The sequence below is a fragment of the Sus scrofa genome, chromosome 4 (genome assembly GCF_054392235.1).
Source record: "Sus scrofa isolate SSC_HxYL_T2T_F1_AM1 chromosome 4, Sscrofa_HxYL_maternal_Yorkshire_Landrace_v2.0, whole genome shotgun sequence".
Classification (NCBI taxonomy): domain Eukaryota; kingdom Metazoa; phylum Chordata; class Mammalia; order Artiodactyla; family Suidae; genus Sus; species Sus scrofa.
In genome coordinates, this window is record NC_139386.1 from 61,115,077 (window position 1) to 61,141,312 (window position 26,236).

The 26,236-nt window shown below is 42.4% G+C and overlaps 1 long non-coding RNA gene across 2 annotated transcripts in view; it reads left to right on the forward strand.

The window, feature by feature from the left end:
* The window catches only part of LOC106510039 (uncharacterized), an 86,413-nt gene extending 62,528 nt beyond the window's left edge, over positions 1–23,885 (forward strand). The window contains exons 2-6 of one of the 2 annotated variants that reach the window (XR_002343240.2): positions 5,673–5,818; positions 8,239–8,294; positions 8,863–9,027; positions 17,771–17,829; positions 18,827–19,272. This is a non-coding gene — a long non-coding RNA (uncharacterized LOC106510039). Of the gene's footprint in view, positions 1–5,672; positions 5,819–8,238; positions 8,295–8,862; positions 9,028–17,770; positions 17,830–18,826; positions 19,273–20,816 lie in introns of those variants that run through there. The other variant, XR_014843663.1, reaches the window with a different exon arrangement.
* The last annotated feature ends 2,351 nt before the right edge of the window (positions 23,886–26,236 follow it).

Below are 26,236 nucleotides of genomic sequence, written 5' to 3' on the forward strand. Positions count from 1 at the left end.
TCCCTCTGGAGAAGTGGAATGGAAAATATGCTGAGACAAATAGGAAATTTATTCTATACTTTATCCCATTTTGTATGGCTTTCATCTTTACTATTTAGTATTATCTATTACATTTCAATTTTTCTTTAAAGAAGAAAGCCATATATACCATTAAATATTTTATATAGCATAATAACAAGAATAACAAAAATAATACATCCTATGAAAATAAGTAAAATATAAAATGCATAAATTGGTTAAAAACCAGTGTAACTATCCTCACAATTTGTTACATCTTATTGATTCTTCAATATAGAACACCATTCTAGGTGATGTGATAAACAAGACATTATGGACCGTACATTGTAAAAATGGTTATTAATAATACAATTGTAGAACTGTATTATTTAATTGTACAGTTACATTATTTAATTATAATTATCATAAGTTCTTTGATGGAGAGGAAATCAGAATCAGATATGTCAAATGACCCTCTTCATGGTGGATTATGCACTTATTTACTATGAGATATATTTCTTCTCCAGAGATTCCTTGTTTGTGTATCAATTGTAGATTTTTGGTTTGCAGTTATTCTGAAGCTTTGATATGAGTCTATATGTATATGAGATTGTTTTAAGTTGTTGTTCTCTTAATTGCAAGTTCATCTCCAGTGTCCTGCATTTGTACCCACCTCTTCTCATGATTTCTGATTTTGGTGGTGTAATTGTGCATGGATGATTTCCTATCTTTACTGTATATATACCTTTACTGGTGAACCTTGTCATTTGTGGCATTTTTGTTTCTGATTGTGGCTTTTTCTTTTCTGCCTAGAAAAGTTCCTTTAGTATTCGTTGTAAGGCTGGTTTAGTGTTGCTGAATTCTCTCAACTTTTGCTTGTCTGTGAAGGTTTTGATTTCTCCTTCAAATCTGAATGAAAGCCTTGCTGGGTAGAGTAATCTTGGTTGGAGGTTTTTTCCTTTCATTACTTAAGTATATCATGCCACTCCCTTCTGGCCTGCAGAGTTTCTGCTGAAAAATCTGCCAACGACAACCTCATTGGGGTTCCCTTGTATGTTACGTGTTTCTTTTCCCTAGCTGCTTTCAAGATCTTCTCTTTGTCTTTAATTTTGGTTAATTTGATTAATATGTGTCTTGGTGTGTTCCTCCTTGGGTTTATTTTATATGGTACTAGTTGCGCTTCCTGGATTTGAGTGAGTGGTTCCTTTCCCATGTTAGGGAAGTTTTTGGCTATTATCTCTTGGAATATTTTTTCTGTCCCCTTCTCTCTCGCTTCTCCTTCTGACACCCCTATAATACGGATGTTGGTGCGTTTAACGTTGCCCCAGAGTTCCCTGAGACTCTCTTCATTTGTTTTCAATCTTCTTTCTCTTTTCTGTTCTGCATCCGTAATCTCTTCTAATCTGTCCTCCACCTCGCATATTCGTTCTTCCGCCTCCTGTATTCTGCTGTTAGCTGCTTCCACTGAGTTTTTATTTCAGTTATTGTATTTTGCATCTCTTCTTGTTTAAGTTTTATATCTTGTATCTCTTTGCTCAGTGTTTCCTGTAAGTTATCCATCTTTGCCTCCAGTTTACTTCCAATGTCTTGCATCATCTTTAGCATCGATAATCTAAAGTCTTTTTCCTGGAGGCCGAGAATCTCCTCATCGCTTAGCTGATTTTCTGGGGTTTTTCCTTTCTCCCTCATCTGAGTTATAGTTCTGTGTCTTTTCATTTGTATAGATTTTTGGTGTGGTGACCTTTTTATAGATAATAGAGCTGTAGCCTCTCTTACTTCTGGTGTCTGCCCCCCTTGTGGCTGAAGTCGGTATCGGGGGGCTTGCTGTAGGCTTCCTGATGGGAGGGGCTGATGCCTGCCCACTGGTAGGTGGAGCCGATTCTAATCCCTCTGCTGGGTGGGGCTTAGTCTCTGGATGGGATTAGAGGTGGCTGTGTGCCTGAGGGGTCTTCAGGTAGCCTGTTTACTGAGGGGTGGGGCTGTGATCCCACCTAGATTGTTGTTTGCCCTGGGGCTTCTCAGAGCTGACTGACTGATGGGTGGGGCCAGATTTTCCCAAAATGGCCACCTCCAGAGAAAGGCAACTGCTGAATATTCCTGAGAGCTTTGCCTTCAATGTCCTTCCCTCACAACAAGCCACATTCACCCCTGTTTTCCCAGGATGTCCTCCAAGAATTGCAGTCAGGTCTCACCCAGGTTCCTATGGAGACCTTGCTCTGCCCTGGGACCCAGTGCACGTGAAAGTCCATGTGCACCTTTTAAGAATGGGTTCTCCATTTCCCCCAGTCCTGTGGAGCTCCTGCACACAAGCCCCGCCGGCCTCCAATGCCAGATGCTCCAGGGGCTCTTTCTCCCAGTGCCAGATCCCCACACATGAAGGTTTGATGTGGGGCTCAGAACTTTCACTCCTGTAGGTGAGTCTCTGTGAACCAGTTAGTTTTCAGTCTGTGGAGCTTCCCACCTGAGAGGTATGGGGTTGTTTATATCGTGAAATCACCCCTCCTACCTCTTGATGTGGCCTCCTCTTTTTCTTCTGGAGTAGGGTATGGGTTTCCGGTCCATTTGGGTGGAGATTGCTCAGCCTTTAGTTGTGAATTTTGTTGTTTTTAGGAGAGAAGTTGAGCTCCAGTCCTTCTATTCTGCCATCTTAATCCTCTCTCTGCAGTTGGATTCTTTTTTTTTTTTTTTTTGTCTTTTGTCTTTTTGTTGTTGTTGTTGTTGTTGCTATTTCTGGGGCTGCTCCCTCGGCATATGGAGATTCCCAGGCTAGGGGTTGAATCGGAGCTGTAGCCAACGGCCTACGCCAGAGCCACAGCAACACGGGATCCGAGCCGCGTCCGCAACCTACACCACAGCTCACGGCAACGCCGGATCGTTAACCCACTGAGCAAGGGCAGGGACCGAACCCGCAACCTCATGGTTCCTAGTCGGATTTGTTAACCACTGTGCCATGACGGGAACTCCTGCAGTTGGATTCTTAACCCACTTGCCACAGCAGGAACTCCTGATAGAAGTTTTGGTTTTTTTTCCTTTTCTTTTTTGGCTGCCCCTCAGCACGTGGAGTTCCCAAGCCAGGGATCAGAGCTGAGCTGCAGTTGCGACCTAAGCCACATGTGTGGCATCTCCAGATTCTTAACCCACTGTGGTGGGTCAGGGATTGAACCTGCATACCAGTAGCTCCTAAGATGGTGCCAATCCCGTTGTACCACAGTGGAAACTCCTAAGAGTAGTTTTTGATTCTGATTGTGTTCCTCATATACATCCTCACTTCTAAACTAGGGATAGCTCAATCTCAGTCTCATTTTAATTAAGACGGAGTTCCCTAGGGAGTTCTCATTGTGGCATAGAAAAAACAAATCTGACTAGTATCCTTGAGGATGTGGGTTTGATCCCTGGCCTTGCTCAGTGGGTTAAGGATCTGGCATTGCCTTGAGCTGTGATGTAGATCACAGTCACTGCTTGGATTGGGCATTGCTGTGGCTGTGCTGTAGGCCAGTGGCTGTAGCTCCGCTTGGACCCCTAGCTTGGAAACCTCCATATGCTGCACCTTCGGACCTAAAAAAAAAAAAAAAAAAAAAAAAAAAAAAGATAGAGAGAGAGAGAGAGACAGAGTTCCCTAGTCAGTAAGAGGTTTGGGGGCAGTTTTTAGGGTCTATGTGCTGGAAATGCAGAGGTAAGAGACAAGCAAGATGTGGGGGTAGAGGCACCCAGTGCCAATTTCTCCATAAGGTTAGTGCTGGGATTCCTTTTCCCCTTTCCTGGTACTTCCCAGTTTGCCCAGTAACCTCAGGATCTTCTTGCAAAGAGGCTGGAGCTCTCTAACTAGAGGCATCCTGCTGACTTAGAGACAAGCAGAGGTAATTAACTGGTAGTTAATTCTGACCCCTTTATAGGAACCACTGTAGAGATATATGACTTACTTTTTTTTTCTTAGTGTCCCTCGTGCCTAAAATTTCATGGTAATCATGACATTTGTGTTTATCATTAATATTCCAGCTGAAAACATCCTCTTTTTTCCCCTCTGGTCCCGGCCATGGTCCATGTGCCATCACCTTTCTCAGAAAATGCTCTCTGTAAAGCCCAAATGTTGGTGAATGAGGCTGGGCTATTTCCACACCTCTCTTCCTTGTCTTTGACTTCCTACTGCAGCCTGGGGGAGGATGGTTTTATGCCACGGATACCTTGTTCGTCACTGCCACCTTCCGAATCTCCCTCCTCCCGTCCACTATCACAGACCTTGAATAATTGTTTTCATTCAACCATGTAGCTCATTACTTCTTTGACCAGCAGGCTAAACCCTAGTATCTCCGTGCTGTCATTAACATGCTTCTTGTTTAACTCAAAACAGCTGTTCCTCCTCTGCCTCCCATCCCCAAGCTTTCCTCCTTAGACAAACCTTGCTTATCCAGAAACTTTGGGGGAAAAAATTATTTTTGAATAAACAAGAGTTCTGGAAACTGGAAATAAGGATTTGCCACTTTCCTCTTCCATTAAAGATGGAAACATCTTTAATTTTAACCATCTGAATGGAAATCTTTCTAAAATACATTGTTTAGTACTTTCTTAAACAGAGGACATAGAACATGATTTAACTTTTTCTTGATGTCTTGGGAATCATTATACCGAACAAAGATTCCACGCTGTCACATAATAGGGCCCTGAGATTCTTTTGGAGTAGAAAGTGTCCTAGATTTCGGTGATTCTGAAGTTATTTTTTGTTTCTTTTTTTTCTGTTTTTTTTTTTTTTTTAATTGAACTACAGCTGATTTATGGTGCTGTGTTAGTTTCAGGCATGCAGCAAAGAGATTCAAAGAATCTGCAAAAGAATACCTATGTTCTATTTCAGATTCTTTTCTAGTATAAATTATTACAAGATATTGACTTTTTTTTTCTCAAGCGCGTGTGCACATGTGTGTGTATTAGAACTGTATGGAAAGAATTGTGAAGAAGGACCTGAGTTTCCTATGAAGAAATTGATTGGATTGTGTGTGCTCTATTTTGGTTTCCCCGAGGCCATTTTTGTTAATGTTTGTGCTCATTTTAGACATGGGGAGTTGCAAGACAAATCAGTCAGACACTGGTGAAAAGTTATTTCTGGATTTCTAGGAGCCACCTATCTTTCCAGAAACCTCTTCCTCAGCTTCATTCTTTGGTATCACTTCACTCTAGTGCAGGCAACTGTCACTACAAAGAGAGTCCTCTTATGAGAGGTCCTCCATTCCATTATCCCAACCTCGAATACAAACTATTTCACTCTATCTTTAAAAATATTATCATGATGTTCTCAAACCATTGTCATTAAGAAAAAAAAAAATCCACAGGTGCAAAAACAAACTGCAACCACGAGTCTCTCTCTCTCTTTCTCTCTCTCTCCCTTATTGTCCTCTTTGGCAAAGGTCTATGGAAAGCTGAGAAAAGGAACAGGGCCATTTGACAGAGTGTAACCCACACCAGCCCTATTGAGCAATAGCTTGACCGTAAGTCCTTTTCAATGAAACGGAGGTATATTTTCTTTTATATTGTTGACTTTGACCCTGCAGCTTAGCAAAGAACACTTGTGCAACATTTTCTAGATCAATTGATCACCCCCTCCGAGCAGACTTGCCCTTTTCTCATCTTTAAAGGGAAACCAGGCCCATCGACATAATCCCCCATTCTGCTTTGTTTCTCTCCAGGTCTTCAGGCTGTAGATTCTGAAATATGAATGAAGGGATGTGAAAGTGATGGGCTCTATCCTTACACCCAGCCCCAGTGGGAGCCTGGGCAGGGAGTGGGAGGATGAGAAACGTCTTCATTTTACACAACAAAGTGCTTCTCCAAGGTGGGTTATTGCTGAGTTGTCTGCCTCCAACTTTCCTAAGGTGATTGTTTAAAACATGGATTCCTGGGCAGCTTCTGTACCTACTGTATCTGTCAACATTTCTGGAGGATAGGGCTTTGTGATTTGCATTTTATTTTATTTTTGTATTGAAGTATAGTTGATTTACAATGTTATATTAATTTCTGCTGTGATTCAATTATGCATATATAGTTATATATATACGCTCTTAAAATATTCTTTTCCATTATGGTTTATCAAAGGACATTAAATACAGTTCTCTGTGCTATACAGTAAGACCTTGTTGATTAACCCATTCATGTATAATAGCTTAAACTTCTAACCCCAACCTCTCAGTCCGTCCCTCCCACAACACCCTCCCCCTAGGCAACCACAAGTTTTTTTCGCTACATCAATGAGTCTCTTTCTGATTCACAGATAGGTTCTTTTCTGTCATTTTTTAGATTCTACAGATAAGTGATATCATATATTTGTCTTTCTCTTTCTGACTCACTTAATATGAGCCCTCTAGTTGTATCCATGTTACTGTGAATGGCATTCTTTCTTTTTTATGGCTGAGTAGTATTCCCTTGTATATATATTATACATCTTTATGTGATCTGAATCTTTTTTTTTTGTCTTTTTAGGCCCACACTCGAGGCATATGGAGGTTCCCAGCCTAGGGGTCCAATCAGAGCTGTAGCTGCTGGCCTACACCAAAGCCACAGCAACATGGGATCTGAGCTGCATCTGCAACCAACAGTTCATGGCAATGCCGGATCCATAACCCAGTGACTGGGGCCAGAGATCAAACCCGAGTTCTCATGGATGCTAGTTGGGTTCGTTAATCACTGAGCCACGACGTAAACTCCTGTGATCTGAATTTTAAATCAACCAGATGTGGAGTTCCCGTTGTGGCTCAGCAGAAACAAACCTGACTAGTACCCATGAGGATCAGGTTCAATCCCTGGCCCTATCAGTGGGTTCAGGATCCAGCATTGCTGAGAGCTGTGGTATAGGTTGTAGACGTGGCTTGGATCTGGCGTTGCTGTGGCTGTGGCATAGGCTGGCAGTTGAAGCTCTAATTCAACCCCTAACCTGGGAACTTCCATATGCTGAGAGTTCAGCCCTAAAAAAAAAAAAAAAAAAGGAAAAATAAAAATAGACCTGAGCTGAAATCAATGCCTTTTGAGCTACTGCACATGCTGTTCAGGGTGCCGTGCAGTTGCTCCTAAAAGATGAAAGCCAAGACAGAGCCCTGGGCACTGAGGGGCTGATGGGAGTCTTCAATACAAAGAAATTCTCATTCCTCTTTTGTTCGTCCCCTTCAATTTTCTGATCTTTTTCCTCCACTCCCTCTTTCTTGTAAAGACTCAAGCTCTGAAATAATTATATGAAATTAAGTCGGTAAAAGCCAGGCTTGTTTCCTTAAGATTGATGTGTTAACATTTGGGGCAGTTTTCTCAGGACTCAGGGAGACTATTATTTCTGAGCTTGGCTGCAGGAACCTTCCTCTTCCCCAGGAAGGGGAGACTCTCCTTCCCCAAACCGTGTTTCTTCATCCCGAGATGCACCCTGACTGTGAGCAGAATAAGTGTGCAAATGTTTTTAGGTGCTCAGGATGTTTCTTACTGTGGTCCTAACTCCTGACTGCAGAGAGAGACTGAATTCCAACAGGGTTTCTTTACACCACATTGGACTTAAGGTTTGATTTTTCAGGATGGCATGACCCAGTCTGGAATCTAGAGGAGGTGAGGGAAAACACTTTCCAGCTCTACCTGCCTGTTCTTATCTCTATATCAAGATAAGCAAGCTACTGAGTTCCCATTGTGGCTCAGAGGGTTAAGAACCTGACTAGAATCCTTGAGGATGTGGGTTGGATCTCTGGCCTTGCTCAGTGGGTTAAAGGATCCGCTATTACCACAAGTTGTGATTTAGATCGAGGATGCAGCTTGGATCTGTTGAGGCTGTGGTTCTTGCTGGACCCCTAGCCTGGGAATCTCCATATACTGCAGTGGCCCTAAAAAAAAAAAAAAAAAAAAAAAAAAAGATAAGCAAGCTAGTTGGGTTTTAGCCAAAAGGAATCTTTTCATGCATAGTGTATCCTTTTAAAAAGTAATAACAGTTAAAAAAAAAAAAAAGCAACCCTGCCCATCACTTCCCCACTGTGTGCAATAAAATGAATGAAAGATGGAAAGATCCCCGGGCTTCTTTGCACTGGAAAATGGCTTGAGTACTCCGTGCTGAATTTCCATGTTCCTGAGGCCGCCCAGGCGGAGAGGAGTGGGGCCGGGGGCGGGGGCGGGGGCGGGGGCGGGGGTGGGGGGGTGGGGGGTGTCAGGGTTAAGGAGGTGGCTGCCTGCCTTGACACATCGTTCCTAATTATGACGCCTTTGTAAACCCCCTTCTCTTTTGCTTCACAGGGCTCGTAAAAGGCGCCTGCAAAAACCTCTGCCTTCCTGTGCCTCCCAGCCCCGAGGTAGAAATCCTCTTCTTGCAGGAAGTGCGGAGCAAAGTTCAAAGCTTTCTCCATCAAAAGAAAGTGCGCCTGATCCAGTGTAATGTGATTACGTGACAATTAGGCCGAAAAAAAAAAAAAAAAAACCAGTGCTACTGCATCTCTGGCTAGTAGTGCTGGCCCCTTACAGTCTTCACCTTTCTAAGAGATATTCATGCCTTCTCTGTTCAGTATAAAGATGATGCACAGCCACAATGAACACCTTTGAGGGTCAAAGCCACTGGTAGCTTTGGGCTATGTGAGCACAGAGAGTTACAAAGAGGTTGTGATCAAATGTCCTTACTAGATACAGAGGCTAAGAGATGAGCTTAAGGGAGAGAGGACAAAGAAAAGAAGTGAGGGTTTGCAGACTCCGGGGGCAGGCCCTGTCGTTCTGGAGATTTTCTGTATGACTGCCAGGCTTGTTTCCTCGCTATAAAACAAGCCTAGTTCAACTGATGTTAAAAGAGGGTTAAAAGGGGTCATAAATCTTTCTGGGCATTGAAGAGCCACGCAAAACGCAGCCTGATGTCTTTTACATCTGTTTCAGGTTCTCAGGCTCATCTGGCTCAACTGCGCTTTCTCCAGCGATAACTCAGGAGCCCCATTCAACCCGCGGAGTGGCAGGTATAGGGTGTCACCCCTCAGAGCCCTGAGGATGAGGGTGAGCGTCCAGGCAGCAGCCAAGCCCCCAAGGCTGGCCCACTGACACCGTGTAAGTCTACACCCAGGGGCTGGTGGAGGGGAGGCTTCGGACTGACAGTATAAATGGGCAGCGCACACACACACACACACACACACACAACCCAGAGAAGGGAGCCTGGTGGCGGGTGGGAGAGCGCTGGCTGAAGCTGGTCACACGGAGATTGAATTTCAGCTGAATTAGATCAGAGCTGTGGGAAACAGCACCTCCTTCACACACACACACACACACACACACAGCCGGTCTCATAGGAAGATGTGGGAGGGCGGCTGGGGAGACAGAGGCAGGCAGCTGCGATGAAATCCCCAAATCCGCCCCCAGCAGCTCCCAACTAACTTAATTACCATCTCCCTCTCCCCAGGCTGCGCAGACTCAGGGGCTTTAGACTGGAAGGCTTCAAGGTGTCAGGGTGAGATGGGACTGTTGAAAACACGCCCTGGTTTGGGAGTGAGCTTGTGTGTGTCTTTAGAGGAGGGAAAGCATGATTCTGAAAGGATGGGGAAGGCATGGAACTTTTAGGTCCACAACTGCAGAGGGCAAACTCCAGAAGGGATTTTGGTGGTTCTGACTCTTTTTAGGGTGTGATGTTTTACCTTTAGGGTTTGATGTTCTATAGTGTTTCATTAATGTGCAACGTGAGCTTTCGATAGATACCCTAACTGTTGGCTGCTACAAACTGGTCCTCTGATCTCCTGTCTCTGCTTGACAACCTGAGACCCAGAATACCAGCTTTTCTAGGGGAGGTGTTGGAGCAGTGGAATATGGGGGGAAAGTTTTAGAATTAAAATGGGAATGCTTGCAGTCCTATGAAAAAGGGCAAGAAGTCAGTGGCTTGGCGATCCACCCCCTTAGCAGGAGTTAGGGAGAGCCTTTCTAGGAGACAGTGGGAACACGCTTGCTCCTAAGCTGGCACCAAATGGCACCATTTCTCCAGGGCAGCGAGGGGCCTGGCACTCTGTCCATTTTGAATCTGGGAGGCTTCAAATGATCCTTTTTTTTCTTTTCCTGTCACTCAACAAAAGGCTAGAGGCAAAAATTCGTCCAGCAGCTTCCCCTGAACCAGGCAGAAAACAACCCGAGGCTGCCCAGTGCTCCCTAATCTTCTGGTTTGCACATCAATTTTGAGCTCACTGCTGCTGATTGGAAAATGACCTTGAACAATCCCTCACTCAAGATCACATGTTTGCGACGATGCCATGTGCTTCCTGCACAGTGCTCCTTTTCTTGGACTGAGAAGCTTCTGGAGTTTACACAATGTGTGGGCCTAAGGAAGCTGGCCAGGGTGTCCCCAGCGGGATGAGTTGTCAAGCAACCCCCCCACCCCCCGCCCCGACCTCGTTAAAAGAGAGAGAGAGACCTAGAGTAGAGACAGAGTCGGTTGCGGAGGATCCGACTTGATGTTTGAATTCCTAGGCGCTCCCCACTTTGTTGGATTTATTGTGATTCATAAAAAGAGATGGAGAATCCTAATAAGAACTCAGGTGCTGTTTGGGGATTCTCCTAGCTTCAGTGGATACCCACAAGTGCACGGAAAGATTGCAGGGAGTCTGTCAGATATCTGTAATCACATTAAAAATGCCTATGCAAAAATGTTATAGATGTCCCCTAGCCCCCGGAAGAGATCTCTTACGTTTTCAGCAGATTTTCAAGAGTCCAAGACTCCCTCAGATTTAAGAACTACTGTTTTATTTATTTATTTATTTACATTTTTAAAAAGCAATTAATTTTTTTTAGGACCAAACTCACGGCATATGGAAGTTCCCAGGCTAGGGGTTGAATCAGAGCTGCAGCTGCTGCCTACACCAGAGCCACAGCAACCAGCTCCGAGGCTCACGGCAACATGGGATCCTTAACCCATTGGTTGGGGCCAGGGATTGAACCTGAGTCCTCATGGATACTAGAGTGGTTCATTACCTCTGAGCTACAATGTGAACTCCAAGAATGACTGTTTTATATTAAAGATTTCCAAAGGTAATTTTAGTGGGAGGGGCGGAGCATTGTTTTTTCTCCATCATAGGTTGTACAAAGTAAAATATACTGCCTACTGTATACTGTGCCACAGTGGAGCATGGCTGTTTGAGTCCTGTCACTCAATGAAGACAATCACTGAGAGGAGAGGATGCAAACAGAAGCTGGCTGGGGCGGGCGGCACATGAGTACGCTGAGCCCTGGGAGATGTATTCATGAAGAGAGAAAGCATGAAGCAGAACCTTGAAGGGCTTATAGTCTAGTGCAGACCTACCAAACCTCTTGGAAAAGGAAGGTAGAGAAATAAAGAGCGAGATTTGGATCCATCACATGGAAAGAATGTGCCCTGGCCTGGGGTGGTACAAACCTCTTTTTGCCAGCACAGGGAAGGATGCTTAGGGCAAAGATGTTTGTCATAACACGTCTTAAAAAATGACAGAGATACTGGGGTCCCTCAGTCCTCTGTTCTGAGTTCCAAATTTCATGTTTGGCTGCAAATTATAGGCATGTTTAACCTCAAGAAAATCTTTTTATTATTATTATTATTATTATTATTATTTTTTAGAGCCGCACCAGTGCATATAGAAGTTCCCAGGGTAAGGGTCGAATTGGAGCTACAGCTGCTGGCCTACACCACAGCCAAAGCAATGCAGGATCAGAGCTGAGTCTGTGACCTACACCACAGCTCAGGGCAATGCCAGATCCCTGACCTAATGAGCAAGGCCAGGGATCAAACCCACATCCTCATGGATACTAGTTGGATTTGTTTCCACTGTGCCACAATGGGAACTCCCAAGAAAATCCAATTTTTTTTTTTTTTTTGTCTTTTTGCTATTTCTTTGGGCCGCTCCTATGGTATATGGAGGTTCCCAGGCTAGGGGAAGAATCAGAGCTGTAGCCACTGGCCTACGCTAGAGCCACAGCAACTCGGGATCCGAGCTGTGTCTGCGACCTACACCACAGCTCACGGCAACACAGGACCCCCAACCCACTGAGCAAGGGCAGGGACCGGACCCGCAACCTCATGGTTCCTAGTCGGATTCGTTAACCACTGCGCCACGATGTGAACTCCCTCCAATTTTTATAAATAAGCTGATCTCTGAAAGCAGGCAAATTGGGGATGGTAATAATTTACACTAAATGGTAGCTACTTTTTTTTTTTTTTTTTTTTTAATCAGTGGCCACGAGACAGGATTTGAATCCAAGCCATAGCTGCAACCTATGCAGCAACTGTAGCGATGACAGAGCCTTTAACTCACTGCACGGGGCTGGGGATTGAACTGGCACCTCTGCAGTGACCTAAGCAGCTGCAATCAGGTTCTTAACCCACCACACCACAGCAGAAACTCCAAAGAGTAGCTACTCTTGATGCCAGATACCTCTGAACAAAACTTTGCATACTTTATTTTTAGTAAGATTATGACAACTCTGTGTGGAACTGTTTCTCCCATTTTTCAAGTAAGGGACCTAAGGCTTAAACCACTTCTTTGCCATTACTTCTCTACCGAGTGGCAGAGAGGACCAAATTGAAAGCCAGATGAGGTGATCTCTAAAGACCAGGTTCTTACAGTCTCCACTCGGTAGCTTTCAGCAAAGTAGGATCTGAAGCTTGGCCAGAAATGTCAAGACCCCAAATTCATCTGACATACATCTTGGTTTTCAGAAATCAAGGAAAAAAATAGATTTTTACTGAGGGGCTACTATTTCCCAGATACTATGCCATGGGAACTAAAATATATACACTACTGCACATAAAACAGATAACCAATAAGGACTGACTGTATAGCACAAGGAACTATCCTCAGTATCTTGTAATAACTTACAATGGAAAAGAATCTGAAAAAAAAAAAAAGAGATAAATACATAGGTAGAACTGAGTCACCTTGCGGCTCACCTGAAACTAACACAGCACTGTAAATCAACTCTGTTTCAATAAAAATTTATTTTTTTATTATTTAGTGAATTTATTACATTTACAGTTGTACAATGCTTTTTTTTTTTTAAATCACCATCACAAAATGTTTAATTATGCTGAAACCTTTCCAGGAAAGTAAAGGTGATCAAAAGGTTTTACAATGGAAAAGGGGATGTCTCAAATACAAAGCAAAGAAAGTGATTAAATATATTTAGTCCTCAGCAAGTAGAAGGAAAAGATTTTAATGATCACTCAGAAATAAATTAGAAAATCTTTTTCAACATGTTTTCATGCCAAGAAAATATTTAGCATTTTGTGCTATGGATTTGCCATAAAAAAACTAACTAGTAATTCAAAATAAAAAAAAAATTAGTAACAAATAATAATACTCAGAAGTTTGCTATTCTCTGAACTAGTAGTTCTGTTTTTGTCTGACTTTAGTATTAGAGTATGCGGTATACTAGAAAAAAATTGCCTTATCAATAGATGGAATATTATATAACCACAAATAATATTACCACCTTATGGAGTAAAAACTCCTTTCAAAGAAATTTTCTATTCAATTTTTTTGTTTTGTTTTTGTTTTTTTATTTTTTTATTTTTTTATTACTCAGTGAATTTATTACATTTATAGTTGTACAATGATCATCACAATCCAATTTTATAGGATTTCCATCCCACAATCCCAGCGCATCCCCCACCCCCCAAACTATCTCCTTTGGAGGTGATAAGTTTTTCAAAGTCTGTGAGTCAGTATCTGTTCTGCAAAGAAGTTCATTGTGTCCTTTTTTCAGATTCCACATGTAAGTGATAACATTTGATGTTGGTGTCTCATTGTATGACTGACTTCACTTAGCATGATAATCCCCAGGTCTATCAATGTTGCTTTTAGCCGTTATTTCATTGCTTTTAATGGCTGAGTAATATTCCATTGTGTATATGTACCACCTCTTCTTGATCCACTCCTCTGTCCATGGACATTTAGGTTGTTTCCATGTCTTGGCTATTGCAAATAGTGCTGCAGTAAACATTGGAGTACATGTATCTTTTTGAGTCATGGTTTTCTCTGGATAGATGCCCAGGAGTGGGATTGCTGGATCAAATGGTAATTCTATTTTTAGTCTTCTGAGGAAACTCCATACTGTTTTCCACAGTGGTTTTTACCAATTTACAATCCCACCAACAGTGTAACAGGGTTCCTTTTTCTCCACACCCTCTCCAGCCTTATTGTTTGTAGACTTTTTGATGATGGCCATTCTGGCTGGTGTAAGGTGGTACCTCATAGTGGTATTGATTTGCATTTCTCTAAGAATGAGTGATGTTGAACATCTTTTCATGTGTTCTTTGGCCATCTGTATGTCTTCTTTGGAGAATTTTCTGTTTAGACTTCTGCCCATTTTTTTGATGGTTTTTTTTTTTTTTTTTTGTATTGAGTGGTAGGAGGTGTTTATAAATTTTGGAGATTAATCCCTTGTCAGTTGATTCATTTGCAAAGATTTTCTCCCATTCTGTGGGTTGTCTTTTCATTTTGTTTAGGGTTTCCTTTGCTGTGCATAAAATTTTAAGTTTAATTAGGTCCCATTTGTTTATTTTTGGTTTTACTGTCATTATTGTAAGAGGTGGATCTGAGGAGATGTTGCCATCATTTATGTTGGAGAGTGTTTGGCCTATGTTTTCCCCTAAGAGTTTTATAGTGTCTGGTCTTATATCTAGGTCTTTAATCCACTTTGAGTTTATTTTGGTGTATGGTGTTAGGGAGTGTTCTAATTTCATTCTTTTCCTTGTGGCTGTCCAGTTTTCCCAGCACCACTTATTGAACAAGCTGTCTTTTCTCCATTGTATATTCTTGCCTCCTTTGTCATAGATTAATTGACTGTAGTTGCGTGGGTTTAATTCTGGGCTTTCTATCCTGTTCCACTGATCTATATTTCTGTCTTCTTTGTGCCAGTACCATATGGTTTTGATGACTGTTGCTTTGAAGTATAGTCTGAAGTCCGGGAGCCTGATTCCTCCAGCTACATTTTTCTTTTGCAGGCTGTCTTTGGCTATTCTGTGTCTTTTATGCTTCCAAACAAATTTTAAAATATTTTGTTGAAGTTCTGTGAAAAATGTCCTTGGTAGTTTGATAGGGATTGCATTGAATTTGTAGATTGCCTTGGGTAGTATAGTCATTTTGATAATATTGACTCAAAAAAAAATAAACAAAACAAATGAAATTTTACATAGTTTTCAAATTCTTCTGGAATATTTTCTTTCTTTTCCTTTTTTTTTTTCAATGGCCAGCATATGGAAGTCCCTGGGCCAGGGGTTGAATCAGAGCTGTAGCTGCAGGCCTACGGCAGAGGCACAGCAACACTGAATCTGAGCCACATCTGAGACCTACACCACGACTCATGGCAATGCCAGAACCTTAACCCACTGAGCGAGGCCAGGGATCAAACCTGAATCCTCACAGATGCTATGTTGGTTCCTTAACCCACTAAGCCACAATGGGAACTCTGAATATTTTCAAAATACATTCATCAATTAAAGTTAAAAGTCTATATATGCAACTTATCTCTTACTGGAAAATCACAAAACTTTCCCAGGGCAGAGGGTAGATTGTGCTCACTATTTTACTCCATTTGCCCTGTGGAATATCTGCCATAGGCCAATAAATAATTATTGAATGAATGAGCAAGTACAAGGATGAACCTATTTTGCAGAGAGCAATCAGAAAGTCTTACCCCTTTGGAGTTCCCATCGTGGTACAGTGGGAATTAATCCAACTAGGAACCGTGAGGTTTTGGGTTCGATCCCTGGCCAGTGGGTTAAGGATCCAGCATTGCGGTGAGCTGTGGTATAGGTTGCAGATGTGGCTTGGATCCCATGTTGCTGTGGCTCTGGCATAGGCTAATGGCTGTACCTCCAATTGGACCCCTAGCCTGGGAACCTCCATATGCCTTGGGTGTGGCCCTAAAAAGAAAAAAAAAATAGTCTTACCCCTTAAAATGGAAGCAGATCACCTTGGACACAATACATGAAGGTACAGGCATATCTCATTTTGCCTGCAAGGTGACTTTGTATGCAGAATACTAAAAACAATGAGAGAGAAATTAAGAAGAGGATGTGGAAAAAACTTGAAAAGCTATATTTTGTTTTTCTAATGTTTAATTGTTTCTATTCAGACTGGGGAAATGAAAAGCTCTTGCTAGTTGATACTTCAACACCAATGAAAATAATACTTACCCTTTATAGAGATCTCAATGAACAAGTACTCTGATTTTTTTTTTCATTATAGCTCTCAGGTCTATTTGATAGCCAAACATAGTCTCTACCTTCTCCTCTTTCTCAGCATGCATATGTGCTTGGTAAATGTCAATGTACCTGGGGTCTTTGGTGTAGGGGAGTTAACATTTCCTTTTTAAATTGGGAGTGAAAATATCTAGTCAAAATATAGTGCTGTTGGTGAAACAGAACTTGAAAAAATGAACCAGTTTTGAGGACAGGAATCATGCACTTGAATTGCTGCTTAAGAAAAGATCATTTCTGTTGAGAAGTTTCTTATAGCAAGTGCTATGAAGGGAAAATCATGCCCTTCTTAGACTTGAATATAGACTTAAAGCTATGGATAACCATCTTTCTTGTGAAATACAAGGATTTATGTACTTAGAGACAGAGGGTTGGTGCAGATGCTATCTTAAGACTCCTTTCAGATCTGATGTGGTCAGAGTTCATAGAAATTAAAGTTATATGAAAAGTTAGCTGCTCCTTATTTTCAGTTTAATATCTGCTTGCCCCTATATCTTTAGCCTAATAGCTGAAACTGGTAGAGCCTGGAGAAGGCAATGTAATAGGGAAGAAACTTTGTATTCCATTATATGTATATCTCTAAAGGGATGTTGCCTATTAAACTTAAATTATACATAATGGCTCATCTCTAGGAGCCCTGCCTCCCAGGTATGACTGTTAAGGGGAAATACCTTTGTTTAGCTCACAGGAAACATTCTGACCAGGGCCACCTTCGAATGACTGCAGGAATGAGGAAATTGACACATCCCCTTCAGAGGCTAATTGGACCAAGGAAATGTTTGACTTTATTTCCTCCCCTTTTAGTATAAAAGATGTCTGAATCCTAATTCAGGCAATATGGTTCTTTGGGACATGAGTCCACCTCTTCTCGGTCTGCTGGCTTTCTGGATAAAGTCACTATTCCTTGTCCCAACAACTTGTCTCTCAATTTATTGCCCTGTTGTGCTGTGAGCAATATGAGTTCAGACTTGGTAACAGCAATAATCATCAGGCTCAGAGCTCTTCAAGTTTATCTCACTGCCTGCTCCACAGGTTATAGTACGTATCCCAGTGATGTTGTTCCAAGGATTGGTCCATGCTTCCTTCCTCTTTCCTCCCTTATTCTTCCCTTCCCTACTTATTCACTAACTCATTTGCTCATTTAACATTGACTGAGCCTCTCCTGTAGCCTCATAGAGGCCCCCATCTGGTAGGATGGAACCCATGAGTAAGCACTCTGAGTCCAAGATGCATTATGGGTTAAGAGTTATGCACAGTTTTTAGTTGAGCAGGGCAGAGGAGCACCCAACCACAGGTAGTCAGGGGTAAGGAGATTTTCCCAGAAAAAGAGAGCTTGAGCTGATCTTTGATGAGCGCAAGAGAAGTTTGCCGGGAACAAGAGATGGTAAATCTCTCCAGGCTGATGGAACACTATGTGGGAAGGTATGGAGGGGATGGGGGGAAGACAGGCAAGAGAAATTGTAGCAGATGTTGAGAATGGATATAATCCTGCTTGGCCGTGTATGGAGCCATGATGTGATGGGAGATGAGATCAGATATGAATAAGATTTGCTAACATTCATTGCATCTGCTATTTTCTAGGTGTTCTTCTAACAGCTTTCTTTGTTGACTTTAGTTCATCATTACAACGGCCACATGAGGTGGGTATTAATAGGTCTTCTATTTTACAGATTCACAGGGAGATCAAGTGTCTTGCCCAAGAGCACACAGCTACAGAGAAGCCAGAATTCATCCTAGAAAATTTGACACCAAAGCTCATGGTCTTAATGGCTGTGCCAAGCTGTTGATCTGATGGCCTCAAGTTTGCCTTGACAAGTGACCAGGGAGCCTCTTTCCTACCTGTTGGTTCAGGTTAGAGTAGAACTTACCACAAGTGTGGATAGTTTTCTTATACCCATTTTTCCTTCCCTAAACCAAAGGGAGTAAAGTTGCTTATGCTGTTTTAATATCAGAATTTCAACTCTAAGGGTAGGAACTATACCTGTTTGATTCATCAATGCATATTCAGTACCAGGCATGGCACCTGGTACCCGGTAAATACACACTAATGACTTATGAAATAAACAATGAAGTCATTAATTTTTACCTATTAATCTTATTAGGAAAAAGTGAATTCAGACTTCTTCAGGGTTATGTTTACTTTCTCACTTGACATGTAAATTAACTTAACAAAAGCAATTCATTCCACTAAAATCTTGTCACGTAGCATATACACAGTTGGAAATCTGTGGAGTAGTCAACCCCAAGACAAAATTTACAGAGATGAGCTTCTTCCAGAATTATTATTCAATGGATTGTGGTGTGTGTGTTTGTGTTCCACTTTTATTATTGTATTTTCTTTATTTAATATGTGTATTCTTCAATTTGCCGACTGTTCAAGTATCCTACTCCTCTTCCAGTTAAATAAATCAAAATGAGGGTCCTGTGTGCCTATGATTTTCATAGAATCTATGCTGTTTCTTTTGATAATCATCAAAGGTTAACTGCATTAGACTTGGGGGCTCCTAAGAATTGGGTAAGTAATACAATTAGGTTATACCAAGGCCCAGGGATGGAATTTGTCCAGTGACATGAATGCATTGATTGCTTCCTCTATATTTCAGTGTCTTAAATGAAGTGGCTCTTTCCTTTGCATAGGAGAAATAGAGAAGTGTGCTTTCTGTCTGGTCATCAAGGCAGGCAAGGCCTTATGGACTCTGTCCGTCAACACTGATAATCTGTGACACCAGGAGGCGAGGAGGATCTCCAGCTGTTCCACCTACGCTGGATCCTAAGCGCCATCACTCTCTCAGGAAGCTAAGGAAGCCCAAACAGAGCAAGAGGAGTGCCTTGGACAAATAATCTTCTACTCACATGGAGTTTTAGAAATTGAGTATCCATGTATTTTGAACTTCTAGAGACCTTGATTTTCTGGGTTTCTTCCTTGTAGCACAGAAAATACATGTTTTGAATAGTTAAGTTGTCATAGTTTCTCTAGAAAAGCCTTCATCAAAAAGAGCCAAATTAAAAAAAAAATATTAAAACTAGAACAAGATGACAGTAATTGTTTTAGATGAAATAAATATTTTTCTTTGATTTCTTAAGTATATTTGTGGTTTCAATAGTATTCAATGCATTTTATCCAATTATGAAGAACATAAATGATTATAACTAACACAATTTAATGTACTTCACAGTTTACAAATACACACATTTCTCTTACAAGATATATATTTGTTCATTTGGCTCTCATAAGCCCTTTTGGAAATGGGGAGTGGTATCAATATTCTGTTTTCATAAATGAGGAGACCGACACTCAGGCAAGATACCAGCTAAAGGGATTTGTCTTAGGCCACCTCATGAAAAATAGAGTAGTCAAAACTCGAACCCAGTTCAGATGCTTTTTTGTTTTTGTTTTTGTCTCTTGTCCTTTTAGGGTTGCACCCACGGCATATGGAGGTTCCCAGGCTAGGGGTCAAATCTGAGCTGTAGCTGCCAGCCTACGCCATAGCCACAGCAATGCCAGATCCAAGCCGAGTCTGCGACATACACCACACACCTCTCACAGCAACTCCAGATCCTTAACCCACTGAGAGAGGCCAGGGATCCAACCCACGAGCTCATGGTTCTTAGTCGGATTCGTTTCCTCTGCACCACTACAGGAACTCTGAACCCAGTTCAGGTTCTAAAACACATCCACTGCCGATATATTCTGTGGATAAATCGATTGAAGTAGGGAGGTTATTATTGAGTATTCATCAGGGGTTAGGTAATTTCAAACACGCTACTTCATCTACAACCTGCAGGGTAGGGAGTATTATCAAAGATAAAGAAACTAAGGTTCAGGGAGTTCCCGTTGTGGTGCAGTATCCATGAGGATGTGGGATTGATCCCTGGCCTCACTCAGTGGGTTAAGGATCTGGTGTTGCCTGAAGCTGTAGTATAGGTCACAGATGTGGCTCGGATTCTGCGTTGCTGTGGCTGTGGTGTAGCTGCAACTTTGATTAGACCCTGAGCCTGGAAACTTCCATATACCTTGGGTGTGGCCCTAAAGATAAAAAGCAAAATAAAAAAAATTAAAAAAAAGGAAAGAGGGAGTTCCCGTCGTGGCGCAGTGGTTAACGAATCCGACTAGGAACCATGAGGTTTCGGGTTCGGTCCCTGCCCTTGCTCAGTGGGTTAACGATCCAGCGTTGCCGTGAGCTGTGGTGTAGGTTGCAGACGCGGCTCGGATCCCGCGTTGCTGTGGCTCTGGCGTAGGCCGGTGGCTACAGCTCCGATTCAACCCCTAGCCTGGGAACCTCCATATGCCGCGGGAGCGGCCCAAGAAATAGCAACAACAGCAACAACAACAACAACAGACAAAAAGACAAAAAAGACAAAAAAAAAAAAAAAAAAGGAAAGAAACAAACAAACTACAGTTCAGAGAGGACCAATGACTTATTAGATGCTTAGTAAATGACTGAGTCCTGTAAGTGGAAAATAATAGATAACTCCAGGGAAGAGAGGTATTATTTCACTGTCAGGTTGCTGATGTTTCTTGAGAATGCAAAACCAGGCAGACTAGCTCACAAAAGGAGGCTTATTTGTAAAAGGAGAGGTTGTTGTTGTTGTTCTATTTTGAGAGCTATTTTCTTTTCCTTTTCAGCAAGTCTTTATCGGGAACCGTATCTTTGCTCTGTCACCTGCAAAAGGACTTGAGAACAATGAAAACTACCTCTGCAGGATATTGATTCTGATGGAACAAAATGTTGATTAAGCAGAACAGTGACTTTTTTTTAACTGGAGGAGCTCCAGATCTTTCCTTAGTCCCGTCTCTCCAGGGAAATGAGCTTTAGCCTCAACAATCTGCAGAAAACTCGAGTCAGAGGGAAGATTTATGATGGGACGTGATGGGCGGAAGACAGCTATCTGGTAGGCCATCTCGAAGCTCATCTTTGTGTTATTAGAGAAACACTCTCTCTCTTGACAGGATATAGTCTGGTTATCACACCATCGTCTCAAGTTTCATTCCCCTTCTGCTTACAAATGCCCCAAATATACAGAGATGCATTTCACGAAGACAGCCTTTTGAGAGGCAGTTTATCCCAGCTGTTGCAGTCGATCTTAAACACCTACCTTTTCACGCTGGTGTGGAGTTTACATGTCGATAAGCGTTATAAAAAACGGGGGTGGGGGGCAGGGCGACGTTGGAAATCTCAGCAAGGGTAAAGCACCAAGGCTGCCTGTGGGAATTGAAGTCAGAAAAAAGAAAGAGCGCAGAAAGCTTGATGTTCCAGTAATGACACCCCCCCACACCCTCTCCCGCGCCCTGGCCCACAGGAGACCCGCACTGCCTGGGGGCTGGGGGCTGACCCCAAACACCAGGGGCTGTAAACACTTTTCTAGTCACATAAACAGGATGGATTCCTTGCCTGCCACTTAGGTGTTTTCCTGTTAAGGGCCGGTGGCAAAACAGAAGTGATTAGATGTAGGTAGAAAGCAGGAGAACCAGACGTGGAAGGTCTCAGGCTTCCCTCAGGAACTCTCTGTCCAGGCGTTGTGCACGTCCTACAGTGATAAATCCTCAGCGCCTGATGTTGCCGCTATCATTTGCGCTCCCAGTTGGCCCAGTGGGATTTGTTGGTCAATGACCCGTGAGCTTTCTCTCACTCCTGGGTCTGTACGCATAGAGAGCAGAAAGCTCTTGGGGAGCTGCTGAGATTAAGTCCCTGAAGACTTTCAAAGTGGGGGGTTGGGGAGTTAGAATTGAGTGTTAAATGGGGAAAACGGGAGTTCCCACTCTAGGACAGCAGAAAGGAATCTGACTAGTATCCATGAGGATGAGGTTTCGATTCCTGGCCTTGCTCAGTGGGTTAAAGATCCGGTGTTGCCCTGACCTGTGATGCAGGTCCCAGATGCTGCTGGGATCCGGTGTTGCTGTGGCTGTGATGTAGGCAGGCAGCTGTAGCTCTGATTCAACCCCTTGCCTTGGAACTTCCAGGTGGCACGGGTGTGGCCCTAAAAAGCAAAAGAAACAAACAAACAAATAAGGAAAACAGGAGACTTGGGTCCAGAGCCTTGCCAGGGTCCCATTTTAGCAGAGGGGGGCGGGGTGGGGGGGTTGTTGGAGAGGAAATAAACCTGGGACTCCAAGCCCACAGGATGAACGGTCGTGTTTGAAGTTGGGACTGGTGAGCTCAGGAAGCTGGCTGCATCGGGTTCCCATTAGCTCAGGCAGCGGCACAGTGGGTTCACACCATCGACATGGTAACAATTAAGCCTTCTGCTACTGGTCCTTCCCTGGGGGTGAGGCTCTTTTGTTCCTCACCCATGTGACTGCAAGTCGCCCTGGTTTCCTTATGGCTCGATTTCCTGCAGATTCCCATTACTTAGCATCTAATCTTCTGAGACCTCTTATTAGACCACACAAATGGCAGCAATTGTCTCCAGCACATAGACCCTGTCCCAGACCTGCAATGCGCCTAGGAGAAATGCTGTGTCTCTCTGAAATGTGAGAGTTACTTGCAATGTAAATAGTCAGATTACCAAAAATCAGAGTTCATTCAATATTAAGGGAAAATAAACTAATTATACATGCATACTCTGAAGCATGCTAAATTATTCCTCCCCTACCCCTTGTATTTTAAAGTATGGTTTAGAACAATTATCTCCACCTTCAGTGATGAGAGAGGGAAGGCAGGAACAAATGACTGTAATATGTAGAGGAAAACTAAAAAGATAGAAAGTTCTGATTTTTTTCAAGGAAGAAGAATACATCTCTATAGAGACAAAGCCAAATCACAGAAAATGTGATTTGGGCTGAACTTTGAAAAATAGGTAGAATTTGGGAGTTTCCATCACAGCTCAGGAGTTTCCGTTGTGGCTCAGTGGAAATGAATCTGACTAGCATCCATGAGGACGCAGGTTCGATTCCTGGCTTTGCTCAGCAGATTAAGGATCTGGCGTTTCTGTGAGCTCTGGTGTAGGTTGAAGGCTTGGCTTGATCCTGTGTTGTTGTGGCTGTGGCGTAGGCCATCAGGTACAGCTCTGATTCAACCCCTAGCCTGGGGGGTGTGGTCTAAAAAGACAGAAAAAAAAAAAAAAGGTAGAATTTGAATAGTTGGAAGTTGGTGGGAAGAAGAAAAGGACACATTAAGAGAAGGAACAAAAGCTTAAACCCTGAAAGATGCTGTGGGAAGTAAAAGTGTATGTAGTTGCCCTGGACATCCCTGGCGATTGGTTCCCGGAGCCCCTGTGGATTCTCAAATCCATGGATGCTCAAGCCCCTTATATAAAATGGCAAAGGACCATGAATACTGTTGGCCCTCCCCTGTATCTGAAGTTGGTTCAATCCTTGGATGCAACATCCCCCTGCCCCACCACAACGCTAACCCCTTGGATATGGAGGGCCGACTGTATAAGGCATAGTTCCTACCTTCAAGAGGCAGGTTTCACACACTCTCAAACATAGAGAACAGACTCGTGGTTGCCAAGGGGAGGGGGAGGGAAGAACTGGGAGTTTGGGACAAGCAGATGCAACTTTTTGTTACAAAATGGATAAGCAAGGTCCTATTATATTACACAGGAACTATATTCAATATCTTGAAATAAATCATAATGGAAAAGAATATGAAAAAGAATATATGTGTATAACTGAAGCACTTTGCTGTACACCAGAAATTAATACAACATTCTAAAGCAACTTCAATTAAAAAAAAAACAACCTAGGAGTTCCTTTTGTAGCTCAGCAGAAATGAATCTGACTAGCATCCATGAGGTTGCGGGTTTGATCCCTGGCCTCGCTCAGTGGGTTAAGGATTCAGCGTTGCCATGAGCTGTGGTATAGGTTGCAGAGGTGGCTCAGATCTGGTGTTGCTGTGGCTATGTTGTAGGCCAGTGGCTACAGCGCCAATTCGACCCCTAACCTGGGAACCTCCATATGCCACAGGTGGGGCCCTAAAAAGACAAAAAAAACAAAAACAAACAAAAAAAAAACAACAAAAAAAAACAAACAAAACAAAACAAGAAATTCCTGTTGTGACTTAGTGAGTTAAGGAGCTGACACAGTCTCTGTAAGAATGAGAGTTTGATCCCTGGCCTTGCTCAGTGGGTTAAGGATCTGTTGTTGCTGCAAGTGTGGTATAGGTCATAGATGTGGCTCAGATCTGGTGTTGCTGTGGCTGTGGCGTAAGGACTTCCACATGCTGTGGGTGTGGCCATACCAAGAAACAAAACAAAACAAACAAAAAAACCTTCAATTAAAAAAACTAAAAATCTGGAGTTCCCGTAATGGTGCAGTGGAAATGAATCTGGCTAGGAACCATGAGGTTGCGGGTTTGATCCCTGGCTTCTCACAGTGGTTTAAAGATCTGGTGTTGTCATGAGCTGTGGTGTAGGTTGCAGAGATGGCTTGGATCTGCTGTGGCTGTGGCTGTTGTGTAGGTGGGCAGCTGTAGCTCTGATTAGACCCCTAGCCTGGGTACCTTCGTATGCCTTGGGTGCGGCCCTAAAAAGACCAAAAAAAAAAAAAAAAAAAAAAAACCCTTAAAATCGGGTCACGATGGTCATTGTACCACTATCAAAGTAATAAAATTATTCATTGAGTGATTAAAAAAAAGAGAAAAAAGGCAAGTTTCTATTCAGTTAAAGAAATAAAAGAAAACACAAGTAAGAAATAATTTAGAGGACAATGTTAAGATATGGTAGGGGTGGATGACTTCAGATATAGGTATTCTTTAATTGGGGTATGTAAATGATTCATGCTATTTCAAATAAGGGTGTTGTCAAAGTTCAAAGAAATAGCTGGGCCCATCTTGAGGAGGAGTGGGATATAGTTAGATGCTCAGAGCTGAAGGGAGGGCATTAATAGGAGGGAAAAATGAACAGAGTGAGGTTCAGGCCGACCAGGTGTTGGAGACCACTGGTTCTCAACCCTCAGCCTGCATCAAATCATCCAGAAGACATGTTCAAATACAGGTCCCTGAGCTCCACACCTAAGCTGCTGACTTCGTAGATCTGGTATAATGTACGAAGGGTTGCACTTCTAGCAGGTTCCCTGGTGATGCCGGTGCTCCTGGTCCAAGAAGTCATCCTTTGAGAAGTACTACTGTAGACAGATCAGCATGCCTGGCACACAGGCACTTATCTGGGGAAAATATTGGGAAATCAGACCATCCAGAGAATCCACCCAAAAGGTATTAAGAAATGAGTATGGTATAAACGCTATTTTCCTTACTGATGCTTGTCCATCAGAATAGAACAATAGAACAATAAACATTCTTGGTTTTTTTTTTTTTTCTATTCCCAAATGGCTTCTTGGTTTAGAATGAATAATTGTCAAAGAAGAAAATAATGCCTTTGTGCCTCCAGTAGAAACTACTATGGTTAAAGCTGGATAGCATTTCCTAAAAGACAGTTTCCATGATATGTCTACAGCAAGCATATTTTTAGAATAGCTTTGCCCCTACCAGGAAGTGTGGTATTTTATGGGATGAATGTTACAGAGCTTTACATACTGGATGAATATTGTCACAGCCAACCCTCCTTAGAATCCAAGTATTAAAAGCTACTTAGCAAAACCATGCATTTTTATTGCTTTTCTCAAAGATTAATATCATTTAGTGTCTCAAATATATTATAAACATTTAAAAATCTCCATTTCATGATCTTTTTCCTTTTGCATATTTAAATTAAATTTTATCACCATTGTTTACCCTTATTTTTACAGAAAAAAATGTAATCTAGGTTAATGTGAAAAAAGGCTTTACATTTTAAAATGTTAAAAAAAATTTCTTCATTCTTAAATAACACAATATGGTAAGTCAACTATACTCCAATAAAATTTAAAAGAGGAGAAGCAAAGATCCCTAAAGAGAAGGGAAAAAAAAATCATAATCTTCTTTCTATTGCATGGAGTTAGTTATGAGTTTCTCCAGGTGGAAACGATTTCCTGTATACTTTACTTAGTAAAAAGTCTCTCTTCCATATATTTAAAGGTGAAATTCAGGGAGTTCCTGTTGTGGCGCAGTGGTTACCAAATCCAACTAGGAACCATGAGGTTGCGGGTTCAATCCCTGGCCTTGCTCA